The sequence below is a fragment of the Humulus lupulus genome, chromosome 1 (genome assembly GCF_963169125.1).
Source record: "Humulus lupulus chromosome 1, drHumLupu1.1, whole genome shotgun sequence".
NCBI classification, from domain to species: domain Eukaryota; kingdom Viridiplantae; phylum Streptophyta; class Magnoliopsida; order Rosales; family Cannabaceae; genus Humulus; species Humulus lupulus.
In genome coordinates this window covers 229,592,699-229,616,013 of record NC_084793.1, presented here as the reverse complement: position 1 = coordinate 229,616,013, position 23,315 = coordinate 229,592,699, and the positions used below count along the sequence as shown (strand labels likewise).

Below are 23,315 nucleotides of genomic sequence, written 5' to 3'. Positions count from 1 at the left end.
TTACAGATATTCTCTCCTAAATAATCGGATACTCAGGAGATTGTGTGAGTCAATTTCTGGATTTACAAAGATCTTTATGGAAACATCATGTTGCATACGGAACCATCGACCAGACTGGTCGCAGGTAAGACTAGGCTGCCTACTGCTTATAATGTGCCTTCTGGTCGATATCCTAGCAAAGTTCCTCCAAGTGTCAGCCACGTGTCCAGAAATCGCTTGCCACGTCATTTATGCCAGTTTTTTGGATAACAATATGCATGTGAAGAAGTAGATCTAGAAATCTTGTGCGATTAAATTAACAATTTGATTATTGCTCCGCTGCGTATAATCTCTGATTTGATCAATAAAAACCAACAAGAATAAAGAGGGAAGGAAAAAGGGAAGAGAGTATTATGCTCCTTGGGCTGGCGTGCAAGAGAGAAGAGAGAGAGAGGGAGAGCACGAAATTAGAGAGAGAGAGAAGAGGAAGAAAGAAAAGAGAAGAAGAGGATTTTGAAGGTCTTGGGTAAGTGTTCTTAAGTTTATGGTTTGAATCCTCTAAAGTTTATCTATATTTTCTTGATGCTAAGAACTCCCTCCTTCTCTTTGTTTTGATTTTTGAAATCCTTAGGAGAGTTTGATCAAATGTGGTGGCCAATGTTTTGGTCCTTGAGTTCTAGCAAGAGAGGTAATGGGTAAACCCCTTTGTGGGTCTTATGGTTTTGTTGTTCTTACCTTTTTTTTTTTTGTGATTTGAGAATATTGTTTGAGGTTGATGATATAATGTGTTGTTCCTCTTGATTGATGATTGTTTATTAGTTTTGATTGTTGTCACTTCAAGAAATCTGATCTTTACCTACCAATATTTTACTTACCAATATATATTGGTAGGTAAAGGGAACCTTTACCCACCAATATTTATTCGTAAGATTTATTGGTAGGTTAATATTGCCAATATTATAATATTTTAGAAGGATGATTATCTACTAATAATATGGGTAAGTAAAGAGTGTTACCCTACACATATACTGGAGGGAAATTTTTTTGCATTTGGCGCCAATGTTTCCTTCTTATTATTTTAATTTTTAATAAAAATGATGCTGAGTTGTGTGATGATGTGTTAAAAATATCCTACATACCATCTTACTTATTTTTAACCTGTCATATTATTTTTAACAAATGTACAAATCTTAAAAACAAATAAACATTACTTTTCAAACGTTGATAAAATGAAAATCTACAGAGAAAAGTCCAATCAAATAAGAAAAATAAGCTGTTCGATCTCGAGACTCGGTTCGACTCGGTGCTCGACTCGCCTCGATGATGGTCCGCTGAGTTCGAGAGGAAGATCGATTCCATGCTGCGATCTGTCGTCGTCTGGAGCGATGGGTCGCTCACGCAGATTCGCACCAGGCACTGCTCTGATCGATCGCTCTCTTACGCTGCCGAAAGCCAAGCGCCTCTGCTTGCCCAGTGTCGTCTCCTATGTTTACCTCTGAGGTTATCGTTGCTGGAGAAGAAGAGATGGGTATCGATTGGGGGCGCCGATCTGAGTGACAGTGTGAATGAGGATCCGAGCACCTCCATTTCTTCTGATATGTTCTTCTACATCTTCACAGCGAGTCGATGGCTGCCGAAGACTCTTCTTTCTCAGATCTGAGTTTCGCTGGGAACCTTCAACCAGGAACAACCAAGGTGAGGTTAAGAGAAATAAAGAGAGAGAATTTTGGGGCTGATAGTTTTCACGGGAGAAGAAGATCCAATTGGTGGGGGACCTAAATCTGAAAAAAATCAGAGGTAACGTTAGGTGAGGATATCACTTTTGAACATCATTTTCTGATAAGTATAATGCTGGTATCTCCAGCAATTTAATTATTTTTAAGTCCCTCGTTAAGCTTGTACTTTGCTCCTTTAACTCATATCAGGTAGTAACCTTTTGGGAAGGAGAAATTGTTGACACCAAGAATTATACTTTCTTCACTGGCAAATGGGAAGCAACGTATGTTTCTTTTGTTTTTCCTTGTAACCTTTTATTCAATACTATATAGTACGGTATCCTTTACAAGATGATTTTTTAGAACTATAAACCTATTTTCCGATGCTTATCTGTTTGTAATCTCTTAACAGACCAGAGGATGATATAAGGCACTGGACCAAGTTTTCTTCTTTTAATTCTTTACTTGTAAGGAGCTTATCTTCTTTCTTCTTCTTAAAATTGTTTTATAAAAGAAAAAATAATTGCATAGGAAATGTATAATATAATCTACTTGTTCATATTTGCTTTATTAATTTTGTTTTCAATGATTCATTTCCCATTTCCTTCAATTCCATTTGGGTTTTGGATTTTAAGGTTGTAAATTTAGGTTTATTGATCAATTAAGGGTTATCCAGTTGGATGGGGTAAATTTTTAGACCTTGTGGCTAATTAAAATACTATTTTCATTTTTATGTACTCTGTTCTGATTTGATATTTTTTCCCTTAATTAGCCGTAGGGAACGTGAATTTAAGGTGACCATCAAGTTTGCTTCGAAGCCAGACTTACATCATCTGCGACAGTTTTTACAGAGCAGGCAACTTGATGCTCCTCAAGAGACAATTCAAGCACTGGATGTTGCTCTCAGAGGAGATCCATCGGATAAGTAATTCAATACTGCCTTCAGGCTTTAGAACAAAATGCTATTCTTTATAAAATTTTCTTACTACTTTACTATTTTTTTTCATCTGACAATTCAGTGCCTGGTAGTTTATTTTGGTTTGTATATGTTATGTAACTTGATAATAATGTACTCTGTATGTTGTTAAAAGTGCTGAGTTTTTTTTAGTTGATGGCTTGAGTGTATGTATATCTTTAACTGTAGGTATACTGTTGTTGGGAGGTTGTTTTTTCACCTCACACTGGGGCGTCCTGGTGAGCTTGCAGATGGCATAATCTATTGGAAAGGGTACTATCAAAGTTTGAGGCCAATTCAGTTGGGGCTTTCTCTTAACATTGGTATTGCCTTTAGCTAGTTTACTCTTTTATGCTTATATTGTTACAAGGCACCATATGGTGCACCACCTGATGGCGTAAGGCCGTCGTTTGTGCAATTTAATGTCGGTTCACACATAATCTAGTAAGATGCTAAAATCTAATATGGAAGATGTTACGTGATGCCCTACAACAATTTTTGTTATCTAGATGGTTTTTACCAAGTGGACTGACGTTTCTTTTTCTGAACTACCTTATCCAATTGTTGTAGATGTTTCAGGAAGGGCTTTTTATGAAACTATAGGGTATTTGATTTCGTTTTCAAAAACTTTAATGTGAGAGACGATCTAAGGCCATTGCATGATCAAGTCCGGCTCCAGGTTCTTGCATATTACTAAGTTGGATATCGGTGATTTTCTTATCTATTATTAACATTATTAAAAGAAATCTATATCTATTTTTACTGCTGTAGCTAAAGATAAATTTGAAAGGGGTTAAAGTAGCATGCAGTCATTTGCAGAATACAAGGACTTATAAGATTACTGGGATATCGACAGAGCCACTGAACAAATTAATGTGAGTGTGCATATGTCATGTCCTTAACTATTCCATGTTGGTATGTGCTATGTGCTGCTATTTGATTTTAATAATTTGGGAAGATTTTTCTTGGTGGTATTTAAACTTCTCTACCTGTACTTTCAAATTGTTTTACTAACATGTTTATATTTTATTTTAGGTTTACTCTTGATGATAAGATGACACAGATTTCAGTTGCTGCTTAAACTTTACCATTAAACTACATACACTCGGTTTGTTGCTTCTTCTATTTGCAGGTTCAACAAGCTTTTTCAGACCTGGAGAGGTAATTTCAGTGCTTTTTGGGTACACGAATCTTGTAAACATGCTAGTGTTATTCTTTAATGGGTGTTTAAGTTAGTTCAAACCTTCGCAGTGGAAATTACCAACATATGTAATATCTAACTAAGTTCTATATTGTATTAGTTTATAATAAAAATGGCTGCTTTAAGAAGTCATTGGCAGCCAACATATTTGATTATGCATGTATTTGTTTGCTCTTAAATTGTAGCAGTAGCATCATTTGGCTAAAAAGCTGTTTTCTCAAACTCTTGATTCTTTGCTGCTGTTGTTGTTTACAGGGAGCGTGGTTATCTTGTCAATAATATTCTAGAAACAAAACTGAATCATCATTATTATTGCTATTACTGTATTTCAATTGTAGATATTTTTACATTTTCTTTTCTCTATTATCTTTGTCCCACTCTTGAAATTAATATCTTTGCTGAATTTTCATTTAGTTCTTTTTTAAATATCAAGCTAGTAAACCTGCACTTTTGCTAATTGATTTTTTAATTATTAAATTATATATATTTTAAAACAGCTATTTTGTTACTTGAAAATGCTGTTTGTTGTAAATCATACTATGTATAGTGCTTTGATTCCATGATATAGTATGATGTTAGACCCCCAATCCGTTTTACCTTCTCTAGGAGGAGGACCACTTAATTTGCCCAGAAATAAATCAATAATTTTGCATAAACATTTGCGGTAGCTGTTTATTTCTCTATTGATTCCTCTAATTATGTATGTGGGACACACAATATCTCTTTTTCTAAATTTGTAAGTAAAGACATATTCTAGTTTCTTTCATAATAAGTAAATTTTCTTCTGATTTCTCTTTTGATTTCTGTTTTTCCATTCTTAACTTTTTTTGCTTTGTTCATTTTGAAATCAAATCGTCTTCTACGCCTTTCCAGTTCTCAGAATCAAATCGGCTTTGTCTTCTTCTCTCCTGTGACTCACTCTTTTGATCTGTAAGTTACTAAGTAGAGGGCTTAATTACGCCATACATAACTTATCTATGTAAAGGCCTTAGTTCTCCATATTTATGAGTTTTTCCTTTTAGACAGTAAGGGAACGCAAAAAAAGAAAAGAAAGAAAAACAACTCCAGCTGATGGAAAATTTAAGCTTCACCACCGCCTCCACCACCTCCAACAGACCAAGCTTCAGATGCAAATTTAAGAGAGTCGCCATCTATTTCAGTTCGGGAGTCACAAGATGATTCTTAGTTTATTTACATTAATTTACTAAGGAATGTACTTTATGAATTTTTTTTTTATTTTGGTAGGGGTAACCTTAAAATGATAACTTTATGACTTATTTTAGTATTGAACATTATAAAGAATTTTAGCATTAAACATTTTATTATTGAATGGTTTTTTTCTAGTTTATTTCTAATATAGAATATTTACAAATAACTGTTATTATCTTTTACCTACACATAACTATTAAATTTGAACAAAATATAAATTGTGTAACTAACCAATAAAATAATGCTATGTGGGCTAATAAAATGATACCACGTAGGATGCCACGTATGATGCCACGTAGAATGCCATGTCATCAGACACATAAAACTACAAAAATCATGTCAGCATACACGTAGGATGCCATGTCATCAAACACGTCATCTGATGACTCATCAATTGATTTATAACTTAGTGGGGTCCACTGATTCTTTTACCTACCAGTGTTAATAAGTGTAGGTAAAGACTCTTTCCCCACTAACTTTTACCTACCAATCTCTACCAATTCAATATTGGTAGGTAAACCATATTACCCACCATTAGGCTAGTTTTACCTACACTTACAATTGGTAGGTAAAGACCCCATTTTCTTGTAGTGTGTATTATTTCCTATAGGGGTTCGGCCAAGCATGCGTAGGGCATTCTACCATATATTTTTTTTTTCATGTGCTATGTTGGATTCATGCTCTAGGGTTCTTGTTTTCTCATGAACTTTGAAAAAAATCACACCTTTAGTTTTGAGAGATGATTATTTTTTTTAAATCATGATGAGTTTAAATAATAAATCTTGTTGTATGTTCTTGATGTAGACCTAATGATTTGGTTCTTATAAAGCATGAGCATTTTTGTGATATATTTTGTTGGTTGAATCCTAATTGTGTTTCGGCCTAAGGGTATTTTTAGGGTTGTGATGTTTTTTCATGATCTTGTAAGATGCAAAAAGAAAACATGAGGTGATGATGAGGGTTTTGGCTAAAAGGGTGTAATGCATGATGAGTTGTTTGATTTTTCTGTCACCCATGCATATTAGGAACATGCTAGGGTTTGTGAATTATTTGTATAGATTTAAACATGTATGGCTATGGTGTAAATTTTTGTGAAGCATGATGTAAAAGATAGATTCTTGATGAATATGCTTGCTGATTTTGTGTTTAAGTGATGAGAAATATGATGAAATTAATGATTTTGCATGCATAAATGATTTTTCAAATGCTATGATGTTTTTTAAGAAATTAAAGGGAATTTTAATATACATTAGAATGGTGTTTTTACTCAAATAATTACCTACATATTTTTTTATATTTTTAGAGAAAATATGAGATTTTAAAGACAAGATGGTGATTTTTGAGAGTATATATTGTTGCTGGAATTTTCGGTAAAATATTGGAAAGCCTTTTAAATGTAAGAAAATTTTGTGTGTTTATGAAATAATATAACCCTAAGCTATGTCAATATTAAAAATGATATTTTTAAATGTAACTATGAGTGTTCATTTTAATAGATATAATTTTCTTTTCTTTTTTAATTAAGAAGAATGTTGAGATTAATTCACTTGTGATTTTTAAATAAATTAAATGGTGGCTGAAAGTTTAGTTTTGATCATCACTTATGAATTTATTCTACTTAAAATTTAGTCTTAAAATAATATAAATAACATATATTTTTCCCACACCTAAAAATTATATTTTTCTCACATCAAGCTTGTAATTTTATTAATTTAGATAAAATTGTTATTTCCCAAGGAAACATGCTAATTATAAGTATTTTAAATAATTTCTAGCCTCTATTATTTCTATGTAATTTAAAAATAATAAATGTAATTATTATTTATTATATTTTAAATGGCTAAATAAATTATTTTTATGAAATAAAAATAATGTTGTAGAGGTTTGATCAACTTAGTAGTTTTAAAGAGATAAATAATTGTAAGAAAAGTATGTTCCTAAATCCTTATTTTGAAAGTGATAGAAACAAGCGCGTAGGAATTATCGTTTTTAATGTCACTGTTTAACAACGTTCCCACGTATGCATGTCGCATGCAAATGCACTTTTACGTTAAAAAATGTGTCTAATAGTCAACCATATGATTTTTATTTAAAAACCATGCATGTAACATATGTATAATTTGCATTATTTTTTTGGTGATTTTATGTGTAATTATGCCTATTTGGAAATTATGAGTAGATTTCACCATGTGTGCATGACCCATGCACACATGGGGTATATGAGTTGGGCACAAGAAAGTATTATGTGATGCTAAAGAATCACTACAACAAAATGCCCCTTTTGTGTCAGTCAAATGTGATAACTCTACAAAATAGAGTTATTTTACCACTTTTTATGTGCTAATTGTTGCTTAATTCTTGAGTTTTTAAGTAATTTTGAATTTATTAGGTTTATTTTAATTTTATAGATTTTTGTGTACTTTAATAGTTATATTATTGTAAAATGTTATAATTTTATTATTTAAAATTAATATTGTTAAGTTAGGAGTAAAAAGATGCAATTTTGAGCTTAAATGTTTAAGTAAATTAAGTTTTAATTAATATTTTCATGGAACTTTTGTTGTATATTTTATTATTGAAAATATTTAGTTTTAATTTAATTTATGTTTGTTTTATAGGGAATTTGTTGTAATTTATTTGCTCGTGAAAAGCAAGGAAAATGAAGGAAAATGTGGCATTTTCAAAGAAAAGAAAAGAAGAAAAAATGGCATTTTTCCAAATGCCCAGCAGCCTCCACGACCCAAGCCACCTGGCCCACGCTAGAGCCCAGCTCCTCTCCCAGCCTTTGGGCTCGGTTTCTACAGCACCCGGCCCACCCGAAGCCTTCCAGCCTCCCTCCTCCCGTGGAACCGTCTGCCTCACTCAACCAGCCAGCTCCAACATTCAACCTCCCCCTCAACCCAGCAACGTTCAGCCAAACGCCACTCACTCGAAATCACTCAGCAGCAAGCTTCCCCAGCGCCTGCCTTCAGCTCTTCTAGGCCCATGCCTGATGCTCCCAGCCAGGCCCATGGCCCCATTCGGCCTAGCTGCCTCCAGCACTTGCCAGTCCACACCAGGCCAGCTGCCTATTGTCTTGAGCCCAACAATGTACCCTTGTCCTCTTTGTCAAAAATGCCAACTTTTTACCCAAAATTTTCTACACATTTTACACCAAAACATCATCATTACACCCTATATTTTACCCCTATTTTCCATATTATTATTAATGTAATTAATTTAATCAATTTAATTAATTTAAATTGTTTATTTTAATACACTTTTTTTTTGCTATAAATAAGGGAGTTTAGTGCTTAATTTTGGAAGAGGTGACCATTGTAATATTATTTTATAATATAATTTTTTAGATTAAATAAATGTGACAAAGAGTGTCACAAATTGTAACATATAATAGAGAGTTACAATATTTAGATATAGGAGATATCCAAATAATGTAACATATTTGGTGTTACAAATTTGTAACTTCCAAATATTACCCTTTATTGTGTAAATTTGGTGTTACATAATATTGAGATGAATTTCATAAAGCCATATGTGAAATGGTTGTTAGAGATATAATTTAAACCCCAATAATGTCTTTTGGGAGTTACAAAATCATTTGGGAGGGTTTGGAACCGTTTGGAAAAACATCACATTTTCAAGTGTTGAAACTAGGCTGTGGCCGCCACTGGATGATGGTGGCCGCGGCCTGGGCAACAGACAGCAGTGGCCGCAGCCACAGGTGCATTTTAGGCCATTTTTCAGTTTTTTCCAAATGTGTTAAACAGTTCCAAAAACCCAAATAACTCCCAAATCTCATTTTTAATTCTATATTAATCCAATTAAACATTGGTAACAGCCATGGGGGTTGGTGAAATTTGAAATTCAAAGGGTTTCTCTAAACTCTATAAATAGGAGCCTATAGCTCACTTGAAAGACACAACATTTATATCCATTAGAGCACTTGGCTAGAAACACCTTGAGGCTTGATAATTCCAGAAAGCATTTCCAATATTTGAGAGTGATCCCTTAGTGCTTGAGTTAGGGATAAATAAGCTTTTGGACAAAGGTTTTAAACATTGTTCAAGTTGGTGATCCCCAACCCTCTTCACTTAGGTTGTGTAAGTGAGAATTTACTTGTGTTTTTGTTCTTCATTTTATTCTATTGTTTTCCTTCTTATTCTCTTGTTCTATTTACTTGTATATTTTGTTTAAGAGTTGTAATCTTTTCTTTTGGTCCAAACACTTTATTTTACTTGTAATCTTTTGCTTAGAGTTGTATTCTCACTGTTATCTTCTTCTTCATCATCTTCTTTCTTTTCTTTGTTTATTTGTAATTTTCAGTTATAGAGTTGTAACCTTATTTAATCAATATATATTTATTTTTAATATTATTGCATAGAGTTGTAATATTCTTACCAATTTCCATTGAGGCAAATACATATTTTCCTAACATTCAAAAGCTTATCTCTTTGTTTGTGTTTCAATGGAAGGTGAGACCATCAAAATCATGAATCAAGACCTAGTGAGGTTGGATAGGTTTGATGGGTCCAATTTCACTAGGTGGCAAGACAAGGTGAGATTCCTTTTGACCACTCTGAAAATCGCCTACATTCTAGAATCCACTCTAGAACCTCTCCCAACGCCATCCGACAAGGACACTCCCAAGGAGGTGGAGAAAAGAAGGAAGAGGGAGGAGGACAATCTCCTTTTTAGGGCTCATATCCTCAACGCCCTATCCGATAGGCTCTATGACCTCTACACCGAGACCAAATCAGGCAAGGAGATATGGGATGCACTTGAGAAAAAGTTCAAGGCGGAAGAGGAAGGTACCAAAAAGTTTTTGATATCTCAATACTTCGATTTCAAATTTTTTGGTGATAAACCTATTCTTCCTCAAATTCATGAATTGCAAATAATTGTTAACAACTGAAAGTTTTAAAGATTGAGCTTTCCGAGGCCTTTCAAGTTGGTGCTATAGCGGCTAAATTACCACCAACTTGGAAGAGCTATAGGAAAAGAATCCTTCATAAAAATGAGGATTATTCTTTGGAGGAAATCCAAAAGCATATTCGAATCGAAGAAGAATTGATATGTAGAGATAAACTTGTGGAGGGGTCTAATGGAGAGACTTCCAAAGAAAATGCGGTGTCACAACCAAAACATCCCAAAAACAAAGGGAAAAAGGGTAACGAGAAACCTTTGGATCCAAAAACCAACCCAAACAAGTTTAAGGGCGAGAAAGGTCCTTGCTTTGTGTGTGGGAAAAAGGGTCACTATGCTAGAGAGTGTAGGCATAGAAAAGACCAACAAGGACCTAAGGTGAACGCAACTCAAGAGGAAAACATAGTTGCTACCCTTAGTGAGGTGAATGCGGTCCAAGGCAAGGTGAAAGGATGGTGGTATGATACATGTGCCACTGTCCATGTCACCTATGACAAATCATTGTGTAAGACCTTTGAAGAGTCAAAGGGCAATCATGAGATTCAAATGGGCAATGAAGGAAAATCCAAGGTGCTTGGCAAAGGTACCATTGAAGTCTTTTTCACCTCCGACAAGAAAGTTACATTAGTGAATGTACTTTATGTTTCCGAAATGAGTAACAACTTTGTAAGTGGTGATTTTCTTGGCAAGCCCGGCATTAAAGCCATTTTTGAGTCCGGTAAACTTATACTTACCAAATCAAATGTATTTTTGGGAAATGGGTACTTTTGTGAGGATATGGTTAAATTGTGCACCAATGATGTAACTTTCAATGTTATCAATAAAAATGCTAATTCCGCCTATATTGTTGAGTATGATTCTTTATTTTTGTGGCATCTTAGACTATCGCATATATGTTTTTCAACCATGAAAAGAGTAGTAAAATGTGGTATGATTGCTTGCAATATTAAAAACTATGGTAAATGTGAAACATGTGTTAAGGCGAAAATGATTAAGAAACCATTTCCTAGTGTAGAAAGATCATCTAATTTACTAGATTTAATCCATAGTGATCTTTGTGAATTAAATGACATTTTAACTAGAGGTGGTAAAATGTATTTTCTTACTTTTATAGATGATTTTAGTAGATATACCTATGTGTTTCTTTTAAAGCATAAAGAAGAAACTTTTGATGCTTTTAAATTGTATAAATTAGAAGTTGAAAATCAACTAAATAAAAAGATTAAGGTGCTAAGAAGTGATAGAGGAGGAGAGTACTTCTCTAATGAAATCAATACATTTTGTGAAGAAAATGGTATAATTCATGAGTGCACTTCACCTTATACACCACAACACAATGGTGTTGCCGAAAGGAAAAATAGGACTTTTCTAGAGATGATAAATTCTATGTTGGTGTTTTCTAAGTTGAACTTCAACTTATGGGGTGAAGCGCTTTTAACCGCTTGTCACATTCTTAATCGAATACCGATGAAGACAAATGAGATATCTCCAAATGAGTTATGGAAAGGAAGAAAACCCAACATAGGGTACTTCAAAGTGTGGGGGTGTCTTGCATATTGCAAGAAAAACGAACCTAATAGAACAAAGTTAGGTTCAAGAGCCATAAAGTGTGCTTCTGTTGGTTATGCCAACAATAGTAAAGCTTATAGGCTATTAGACTTAGAGTCTAATATTGTGATTGAATCTAGAGAAGTTGAATTTTTTGAGAATATGTTATGTGGCAACAATTCTCAAGCTTCAACATCTCTAAAGAAGAATTTGTTATATGAGAACAATTCTCAAGCTTCTACATCCAAAGTTGATTCTCAAGAGGAGAATTCTCAAAAGGATGTAAAGCAACCCTTTGAACCTAGAAGAAGTCAAAGGCTTAAAAATCATAAAAGTCTAGTAGTGGATGAGATAAATTCTCAATGAATTTCATTCTACATGGTAGAAGAAAATAGAGAGGAACTTATTAGGAAAATTCCTATTGTACTTCTCGTTGAGGATGATCCTAAGACTTATAGAGAAGCTATGCAATCGAGAGATAGTGCATTTTAGAAAGAAGCCATCAATGATGAGATGGATTCCATTCTTTCCAATAACATTTGGGAATTGGTAGACCTCCCACCGGGGTCTAAGCCAATTGAGTGTAAGTGGGTATTCAGGAGAAAATACCACACTGACGACACTATCCAAACTTTTAAAGCTAGATTAGTAGCTATAGGGTTTAGGCAAAAAGAGGGTATCGATTATTTCGATACTTATGCGCCTGTTTCAAGAACAACTTCTATAAGAATTTTGTTCGCTTTAGCTTCTATACACAACTTGTATGTTCATCAAACGGATGTCAAAACGACATTCCTTAATGGTGACCTCAATGAGGAGGTCTATATGGAACAACCCGAAGGGCTTGTCCTACCAAAATATGAACATAAAGTTTGTAGACTTGTAAAATCCTTATATGGATTGAAACAAGCTCCTAAGCAATGGCATGAGAAATTTGATCAAGCCATCATGTCTAATGGGTTTAGACATAACAATGGAGACAAATGTTTGTATTCCAAAATTTGTAAGGGATATGTGATCATTGTTTGCTTATATGTGGATGACATGCTTATTCTAAGTAATAGCATGAAAGGGATAGAAGAAACGGAGAGGTTTCTATCATCAACCTTCAAGATGAAAGATCTTGGAGAAGTTGATACCATACTCGGTATCAAAGTAAAGAAACATAGTGGGGGTTTTGCGTTAGGGCAAGCCCACTATGTTGAGAAAGTATTGAACAAATCTAACCATCTCAAGGTTAAAGATGCCAATACTCCATTCGATCATAGTGTAAAACTAGAGAAGAATGAAGGAAGAGTGGTGCCTCAATTGGAGTACGCTAGTGCTATAGGGAGTCTAATGTACGCTGCTCAATGTACTAGACCTGATATAGCATTTGTGGTAAGTAAACTTAGTAGGTTTACAAGTAATCCAAGTGTGGATCACTGGAAGGCAATTGGAAGAGTCCTATGTTATCTCAAGAAAACCAAAGGAATAAGCCTTCACTACTCCAAATTTCCTATAATTTTAGAAGGATATATAAATGCAAGTTGGATATCCAATCTTGGGGACAACTTGTCCACAACTGGTTGGGTATTTACACTTGGTGGAGGTGCAATTTCTTGGGGTTCCAAGAAACAAACCTGTATATCTCATTCTACTATGGAAGCAGTGTTTATAGCTCTAGCTGCTACCGGTAAAGAGGCCGAATGGTTAAGGGATCTGTTGATAGAGATTCCCCTAATCAAAGATAATGTATCTACTATATCGATACATTGTGATAGCCAAGCGACATTGGCTAGAGCATACAACAGAGTGTATAATGGGAAGTCTAGACACATTAGTCTAAGACATGGATAAGTAAGAGATTTGTTTCAAAGAGGAGTCATCTTAATATCCTATGTGAGAACAAGTGAAAATCTGGCGGATCCTTTCACTAAGCCACTAACGAGAAATTTAGTGGCTGCATCATCTCGAGGGATGGGACTTAAACTCCCTTAAGAGATTCACGATTGATGGTAGCCTATCTTAACACTAGTTATTCAATAGGTAACAACAAGTCAATCAAGTGAATATTAGTTGTACTCAAAACATGTCCCATCTGAGATATTGAGTACTTGTGTGTTACCAAGTTGAGGGTTAAAACCGAAAGGTTTTTTAATAGAATTCAGTCTTGTGAAGACAAGTATTTTTGGTAACAAAATACTGTAAGAATTCTACCTATATGGACCTAGGGGTGGTGCCGCCTCTCATGAGAATTGGGAGTATTCTCAAGAACGTCCATGAATGGAAAGTGCACATGGCCATTAACGGTGCAAAGCAAGACATAGAGGTCTTAAGTGAACATCGCAAATGTGTGTGTGTCAGCACCGGTTTGTTATCATGAAAAGATGGTTCAATGGCTAGTGCAACCAAATTTTTGAAAAATTTTGTGATAATTACACTATAGTAAAGTTCAAGTTGAAAAAAACTTTTCTTTATGCACTAATGCAATGACTCCTATAAGAGAGGGTTCTTATTTAATCAAGTGGGGGATATGTTATATTTTAAAATATGATGATTGATTAAATAAGTGTTACAATAGACAACTATTTAATTTAGTGGGGAATGTTATATTATTTTATAATATAATATAATGTAATATTATATTATATTATAATATAATGTTTAGATTAAATAAATGTGACAAAGAGTGTCACATATTGTAACATATAATAGAGAGTTACAATATTTAGATATATGAGATATATCCAAATAATGTAACATATTTGGTGTTACAAATTTGTAACTTCCAAATATTACCCTTTATTGTGTAAATTTGGTGTTACACAATATTGAGATGAATTCCATAAAGCCATATGTGAAATGGCTGTTAGAGATATGATTTAAACCCCAATAATGTGTTTTGGGAGTTACAAAATAATTTGGGAGGGTTTGGAATCGTTTGGAAAAATAACACATTTTCAAGTGCTGAAACTGGGCTGTGGTCACGGGCACTGGATGATGGTGGCCGCGGCCTGGGGGATAGAGAGCAGTGGTCGCAGCCACTGATGTCCCTGGCCGCGACCATAGGTGCATTTCAGGCCATTTTTTCAGTTTTTTCCAAATGTGTCAAACAGTTCCAAAAACCCAAATAACTCCCAAATCTCATTTTTAATTCTATATTAATCAAATTAAACATTTGTAACAGCCATGGGGGTTGGTGAAATTTGAAATTCAAAGGGTTTCTCTAAACTCTATAAATAGGAGCCTATAGCTCACTTGAAAGACACAACATTTATATCCATTAGAGCACTTGGCTAGAAACACCTTGAGGCTTGATAATTCCAGAAAGCATTTCTAATATCTGAGAGAGATCCCTTAGTGCTTGAGTTAGGGGGAAATAAGCTTTTGGACAAAGGTTTTAAACCTTGTTCAAGTTGGTGAACCCCCACCCTCTTCACTTAGGTTGTGTAAGTGAGAGTTTACTTGTGTTTCTGTTCTTCATTTTATTCTATTGTTTTCCTTCTTATTCTCTTGTTCTATTTACTTGTATATTTTGTTTAAGAGTTGTAATCTTTTCTTTTGGTCCAAACACTTTATTTTACTTGTAATCTTTTGCTTAGAGTTGTATTCTCACTATTCTCTTCTTCTTCTGCATCATCTTCTTTCTTTTCTTTGTTTATTTGTAATTTTCAGTTATAGAGTTGTAACCTTATTTAATCAATCTATATTTATTTTTAATATTATTGCATAGAGTTGTAATATTCTTACCCATTTCCATTGAGGCAAATACATATTTTCCTAACAACCATACCACAAGTTCTACACTTTCAAGACCTCTCAATTCTTCTTTTTCTTCTTCTTCTTTGTTGTAAATTTTCTATGTGTTTTTAGAGGAAAAATTTGGGGGTTCATCCTCCAAATTTTCCTATTTATATTTGTAATTTTTATTTTGTATTTGCTATTCTAGTTATGAGTTTCTAATCTTTTTAAGATTATTAAGGTGATGATGAAACAATATATAACTAGATAGTATTTATTTTGTATGTTGATTTCCCATTTTGTGCAACAAAGTTTATGGATTTTTTCTTTTTCAAATATTTTCTTTCATCTTAAATATCATGTATTTTTTATTGTTAGCACATATTTACACGTTGTTCTTCATTAGTGCAAAAAAAACATAATATTCTTTGTGTAAGATGTGTCATTAAATTGTACACATCCAATGCTTAGAACAAAAATATTATGTTTTGCCTTATAAATAATGCTCATTGATTTATTTGTTATTTTATTAGATTGATTTACACTAAATGCTTTGAAATTATACTTTTTTAAAAGTGAAGATAGATCCTATATTTTTATAAAAACTTGTGCTTAAATAGAATATCTAATTTGAATAAGTGATGGTTTGATTAATTTATACTATAACTAAAACTTGGGAATCAATGTACTTTTAAATATTATTGAACTTATATTTTGTGGATTCTATTATCTTAATAATCTTTCTTTTACTTTCTTGTTTAAAATTATTAATTTAGTTATATATATTGTCTTTAATATCTTTATTATTATCTTTTATTTTATTTTCATTATACAAAAATTTCATCAATCTTTGGGGCTAGGTTAGAATTTATTAAGTTTGATTTAAAATAGTTTTTTTTTAATTTTTTTTTATTTTAGACAACTCCTTTGGGTTCGATCTCATGCTTACACGAACACTATATTTCATATATGATTCGTGCGCTTGTGAGTTATAAATATTTAAAACATACACGTTTTGGGTCCATCAAAACGCGCCAGTCAACGCAGTTGACTGACGCTATTGACCGAGATTGAGCATTTGTGTTAGTTGGGCACTGCCACAAATGCAAGGGCATTTGCGTCAGTACTAACACTGACGACGTTAATGGGGAAAATTTACGTTAGTGGCAATATGACGCTGTTAACGGGGACCTTAGCATCAGTGCCTAACTTATGCTAATGGAAGGTTTGCGTCAGTGCCCCATTGATGCAAACCTTCCGTTAGCGTCAATTAGGCACTGACACTAACGCTGTTAGACCCCAATAATACACAGCTTCGTCCCCAATTTCCATTTGACCTCAAAACTTCTAAAAAAAATTTCTACGCGAAAACCCTCCACACCAGCGTCGCCTCCGACTTACTTGACCCATTTTGGTGAGTTTTTTTTTCATTTTTTTTTCTTATTTAAGCTTAAATTGATGAATATAATATGTTTATGAAGCTTATACATGTTTTTTTTTTAATTTTTTGTGTAGATTTTTGATTCTTGATGGGGGTTGGGGTTTGTTTCTTTTTTTTTAATGTAGCATTTGCGACAGTGCCTAACTATCACAAATGCCAGATTTTTGGCAGTTCCCACTGACGCAAATGCCAGCCTGGTTTGCATCATGGGATTCCGTGTCACATATAAAAATGACGCAAAAAATCAATTGTGTCAGTTAGAAACCGACGCAAATTCCCTTTTTTGTAGTAGTGAATGCTATTTGATTATGGTTATAGGCTCGTTGTGAAGTTTTCTAGTTTTTGCTATGCTTGGACCTGAGGTAAGGAAGTTAGATAAAATTTTGTTTATTTATGTTGTGAACGGTAAGATTGGTTTGTATGAATAAGAATGCTATGTACGATGATACATTATGCGATATGAAGTATGAAATGCTATTTTGTGATGATGTGACGATGTTGATAAATCCTGAAATTTCCTTTGTGTTGATATGACTGGGAAGTATGTGTTTGGATGCTGTATGATATGTAATGGTTTTAGCGTGATGAACGCGACACAACAAAGGGGTTGCTAAGGATATGAAGACATAACCCAAGTTATTAAGGATGTGAAGACATAACTCATAGGGCGAACGCACCAAGGTTATTCAATGACCAGAGATCCTGTTTACCACAAGATGTGATATGGACAATTTAGCGGGCCATGTTCACAAAGATATGATGAACATGCTTATGATGATAATGTTCATGATGATTATGTATATGATGATGATGCTTATGATGATAATGATTATGTTTATGATAATGATGGTTATGATGTATACCGATGTATGAATATGAATATGTTTTTGTGTGTATACTTGTGTGTTATTTGTACTTCCTTACCGGGCTTTTAGCTCACCCCTTTACTTTCCCTTTCAGGGAGCGAATAGGATTTCTCTTTGGCAGACGTGGTGATGTGGGGAGTTCCAACGTCAGGGTGTGTATGGCGTGGGGGTACCCTATGGGAGAGAAAATGATCAACTTAACGCCAAATTCTAAAGAATAATGTTATGTTTATTTTTTAACTTTTAAGAACTTTTCAGTGGGACTTGAACTTTATTTATTTTAAAATGTTGCATGAAAAACTATTATTTTATTTTAAACTATTGGACCCAACTTGCATGTTTTAGCAAGGCCCCACTAGGATTTTTCATATGATAAATGGCTTTCTTCTATAAGTTTATGAGCATGTAAAAGTTTTACAAGTACTAGACGGTCGTCCATGTTTCCAAGGACCCTCCCCATATACGCTAAAGACGAGAAAATCTCACCTCATCGCATCGTAAGTATTTGTTTTATGTGCTATTACTTGTTTCAGTTTTATTTAATTTTATAGTTTCGTAACTGCAGTATAGTAAGATGCCTCCCATTTTGAAAACTACTAAGAAACAACTACTCAAGGAAATCCATGCAATACCCAAGGTCCAGCTTGAGTAAGATCCCTACGATGGGGAGATTGCACTGTTAAAAACAACAATAGTGGTTTGCGATCATATTCAAGGGATCATGAACAAAAGAGGAGCTTTGCTATGGCCCAGAGAGCAATATTGGGTGTTGAGGGAAGCACTGTCAATGTACTCTGAGGCCCTTCTCCAGTTGGACAGAGCATGGCACGACGTCATTCAAGACGACCTGGACTTTAGTACTATGGAATATGTAATCTACGATCTTATAGACAACTACAATTTTAGTCGTGAGGAGCTGGTGTTGGTAAAGATGGATGACGGAGAGATAGAGGAGCGTTTGGAGATAATACACAATTTGGAAGGAGCCTTGGGAAGTTAGGAGGTAACTCATGCCATACCACGAGTGACTGCTAGGATGAGGGTGATGGCGAGCGCTCCCGGCTACTTTCACATCCCAGAGGACGTCTTTGATTACAGCTTAGGAGACAAGTCCACAGTTGAGGACTAGAGTTTGTCGCGTAGATCGTTCCATGAAATGTTTAGAAATAAGATGGTATATTTTTTTTGATCTTAAAGGATTTATGTTTTGGTCATTAAACACTTTATGGATTCTTTAAATTTTTTGGAATAATTTGAACACTTTGAATGTTATGGTTTAATATTTTTCCTCTTGCAAACTCTAAATGATGTGGTTTGAATGTATGATTTTTGCAAATATCTATCAAACCATTATGCAATGTTCATTCCTTATGATTTTCTTTTGATTGCCTTAGAATCTCATAATGTCGACTAGAGGAAGAGGAGGAGGCCGAGGAAAGGGTGTCTCCATAAGGTCTAAAGCCACGACAACCCCTGGCATAGGAGTGCCATCAGTCCATCCTGCAGCTCCAACAACACCATTTGTGGAACTGGTCGCATAAGTAGCAAGGTTGAGAGAACAACTAAGACTAAGAGATGAGGAATTGGCACATTCTAGGCAAGCACCCTAAGTGCCCCAAGTGCCCCAAATGCCCCAAGTGCCAGTGGTGCAGCCTCAGTTGCCAACACCATCACCTGCACCACTGCCTGTAACTTATGGGTTTGAGCCAGTGTATGAACGTTTCAGAAAACAAGCCCGACCAACCTTTGAAGGGAAAGCTGATCCCATAGTGGTAAAGGATTGGTAAAGATCAATCTAGGCCATCTTCGATCATATGGAGTTAAATGATCTCCAGAGAGTCTCATGTGCAGTCTATTTACTCATGATGGATGCACGAATATGGTGGGATGTAATTAAATTGACCCGTGAATTGAATACCATGACTTGGGAAGAATTTTTCCAGGATTTTAGCAAGAAGTATTACAGTGCGGCCGTGCTAGCAACCAAGGTAGATGAGTTTGTAACTTTGGTACAAGGAAACCTATCTGTCACTGATTATGCACAAAAGTTCGATAGGTTGGCAAAATTTGCTCCTGAAGTTGTGCCAACTGAAACTCTGCGAGTCCAAAGGTTCGTGAGGGGACTCAAGCCGATAATTTCTAGGGATGTTATGATAACCAGTGCTAAAGTGGTAAATTATGTAAAAGTACTTGATAGGGCACTTGAAGCAGAATATTTGGAAGATCGGATATGGAAGGATAATGCTTCCAGAAGAGAGAACTACCGAAACAAGGGCTTCAATGAGGGTAACAAAAGGAAAGCTAATGAAGGGCAGAATAATGGCACTGATAAGAGACAAAGACCCCCAGCCATGAATAACAACAGTCACAACACTTAGAACCACCATAACAACTGCACCAATCGCTATAATGACCGAAACTGTGGGAATCACCAGGCAACTGAGTAGAGCACCCCATTTGTCCTAAATGATCGAAAAGACACCCGAGAGAATTACTGGGCGACATCAATAAATGTTTTAAGTACGGTCAGGCAGAGCATCTGAGGAAGAATTGCCCACAGTGGAAGGTGGGACAGAATAATACCAGCAATCTGGAGCCAGCACGGGCTTTTACCTTAGCTCAGAATGAAGCAGCCAACAGCAACACCATAGTCACATGTTAGCTCCCTATATCTGGTATGATGTGTAGAGTCCTCATTGATTCTAGAGCGACTCACTCTTATGTTTCCATGAATGTTATTGATAAGTTGAGTATGCCTTGCAAACTATTTGAGCATAGCTTTAGTACAATGTTATCGTTGGGAGACATGATGTTGTCAACTAGGTGGTTATCGTCAACGCCTATAATGATAGAGGGCAGGGAGTGCCCAGCAGACCTTATAGAATTGAGTATACCAGATTATGATGTCATACTTGGCATGGATTGGTTATCCAAACATGGGGCGATGATAGACTGTCAGAAGAAGACTGTGGAGTTCAGACCAAAAGATGGAGAGGTATTTTCCTTTAGAGGAGAAGTAGCGGGTTTTTGAACACCAATAATATCGGCACTAGAAGCACGGAATATGATGCAACATGGTTGTTTGGAATTTTTGGCTAGTGTGGTGGATAAATCTGAGGAGTCGGAGTTAAAATCGAAAAATGTGCATATTGTTTGTGAGTTCCCAGAGGTGTTTCCCGAGGAATTACCAGGATTACCCCCGGACAGAGAAATTGAATTTGTGATCGAACTTGCACCAGAAACAACACTGATCTCTAAAGCACCCTATCGAATGGCACCTGTAGAATTGAAGGAACTTAAGAACCAGCTACAGGAGTTGTTGGACAAGGGGTTCATAAGACCTAGCCATTCACCATGAGGAGCACCAGTCCTATTTGTGAAAAAGAAGGACAGGAGCATGAGAATGTGCAACAATTACCGAGAACTCACTAAGGCCACCATTAAGAACAAATATCCTTTGCCTAGGATAGATGACCTTTTGGATCAACTACAAGGGGCAGCAGTATTCTCAAAGATTGATCTGCAATCCGGGTACCATCAGTTGAAAGTGAAAGAGGGAGACATTCCGAAAATGACTTTCAGAACTCGCTACGGGCACTATGAGTTCCTAGTGATGTCTTTTGGACTCACTAACTCCCCAACAACATTCATGAACATGATGAATAGGGTATTTAAGGACTATTTTTACAAGTTGTGGTAGTGTTCATAGATGATATCCTTATTTACTCGAAGACCAAGGAGGAGCATGATGAGCATTTGAGGTTGACCCTAAAAAGACTGCGAGAACATCAGATATACGCTAAGTTCTCTAAGTGTGAGTTTTGGCTGGAACAAGTAACTTTCCTAGGGCATATAGTGTCCAATAATGGGATAGTAGTAAATCCATCAAAGATCGAGGCCATTAGAGACTGGCCCCAGCCGAAGAATGCCCTGAAGTTCAAAGCCTTTTAGGATTGGTGGGTTACTATAGGAAGTTTGTCGAGGGTTTCTCGAAGATCGCCACACCCTTGACCAACTTAACCTGCAAACATCAAAAGTTTGCATGGACTGAGAAATGTGAAGAAAGCTTTCAGACCATGAAGGGTAAGTTGATTTCTGCGCCTATTCTTTGTGTTTCCACAGAGGGTGGGAAATTTGTGGTGTATTGTGACGCGTCAAAGAACGATTTATGGTGTGTGTTAATGTAAGATGGGAAGGTAGTAGCTTATGCTTCCAAACAACTCAAATACAATGAACAACGATATCCCACTCATGATCTTGAGTTGGCAGTAGTGGTGTTCGCTAAAGATATGGAGACATCACCTATATGGGGACAAGCGCGAAATCTATAATGACCACAAAAGTCTGAAATACTTCTTCACGCAAAAGGAATTGAATATGAGGCAGCGAAGGTGGTTGGAATTAGTGAAGGACTACGGTTGTGAGATTTTATACCACCCAGGCAAGGCCAATGTGGTTGCAGATGCATTGAGTAGGCGGGGACATGGGAGTGTCTTAGCACAACATACAATAGAGATGCCTCTTCAGAAGGAGATTATAAATACTGACATCGAACTTGTGACAGGAAGCCTAGCAAACCTCACATTACAATCCTCCCTGCTTGAATGAATTCGAGAAGGGCAGAAAGGGGATGAATCCCTAATGAAGCAAGAGGCTTTGTTACAAGAAAGTGGTAGCAGTGACTTCACAATTTCCAGCTGTGGATTGTTACGATACAAGGATAGGATTTGTGTGCCTGACAACATTGAGATTAAGGAAAGTATTATGAAAGAGGTGCATACAACCCCCCATTCCTTACACCCAGGATCCACAAAGATGTACCAAGATCTTAAAGCGCTATATTGGTGGCATGGAATGAAAAGAGATATTGCTGAGTTTGTTGCTAGATGTTTGACCTGTCAGCAAGTCAAAGCAGAACACCAAAGGCCAGCAGGGTTACTTCAATCGCTCTACGTTCCTGAATGGAAATTGGAGGATATAGCAATGGATTTTGTGGTAGGGTTACCCAAAACCACCAAGTAGCATGATTCTGTGTGGGCAATAGTGGATAGGCTCACTAAGTCCGCCCATTTCCTGCCAGTTAAGACCACATACTTGGCGGACCAATATGCAGAATTGTATGTAAGTGAGATAGTGAGACTTCATGGGGTGCCAAAGTCGATAATTTCTGATCGAGGGTCAGTATTCACATCAAACTTTTAGAAGGGACTACAAAGAGCTATGGGATCAAGGATAAAGTTTAGCACCGCGTTTCATCCTCATACTGATGGGCAGTCGGAGAGAACTATACAAATTCTAGGGGGCATGTTGAGATGTTGTGCTTTGGACTTTTCAGAGTCTTGGAATCAATACTTACCTCTAATGGAATTCTCCTATAATAACAGTTACCAATCTACTATTGGGATGGCTCCCTATGAGATGCTTTATGGGCGCAAGTGCAAATATCCTTTACACTAGGACGAAGTTGGGGAGAAATAGATTTTAGGCCCTGAGGCAGTTAGGGAAGCCAGTGAGGCGATCGAGAAGATTCTCCAAAGGATGCTTACTGCGCAGAGTACGCAAAAGAGCTACGCTGACCTGAAGAGAAGGGACATCGAGTTTTCAGTGGGTGAGTTTGTATTCTTGAAAGTCTCGCCGATGGAGGGTGTTATGCGTTTTGGAAAGAAAGGGAAGTTAAGCCCTAGATATATAGGTCGATTTGAGATTTTGGACAGAGTAGGGCAAGTTGCTTACCGTTTAGCACTGCCCCCAACAC

At 35.8% G+C, this 23,315-nt stretch overlaps 1 long non-coding RNA gene across 1 annotated transcript; it reads left to right on the top strand.

Annotated features, from left to right (window-relative positions):
• The first annotated feature begins 1,197 nt into the window (after positions 1 to 1,197).
• Positions 1,198 to 4,123, top strand: LOC133828962 (uncharacterized). Its single transcript, XR_009891421.1, has 8 exons — positions 1,198 to 1,786; positions 1,905 to 1,978; positions 2,107 to 2,161; positions 2,467 to 2,619; positions 2,839 to 2,888; positions 3,459 to 3,524; positions 3,685 to 3,810; positions 4,106 to 4,123. It is a non-coding gene; the product is annotated as an uncharacterized LOC133828962 (long non-coding RNA).
• The last annotated feature ends 19,192 nt before the right edge of the window (positions 4,124 to 23,315 follow it).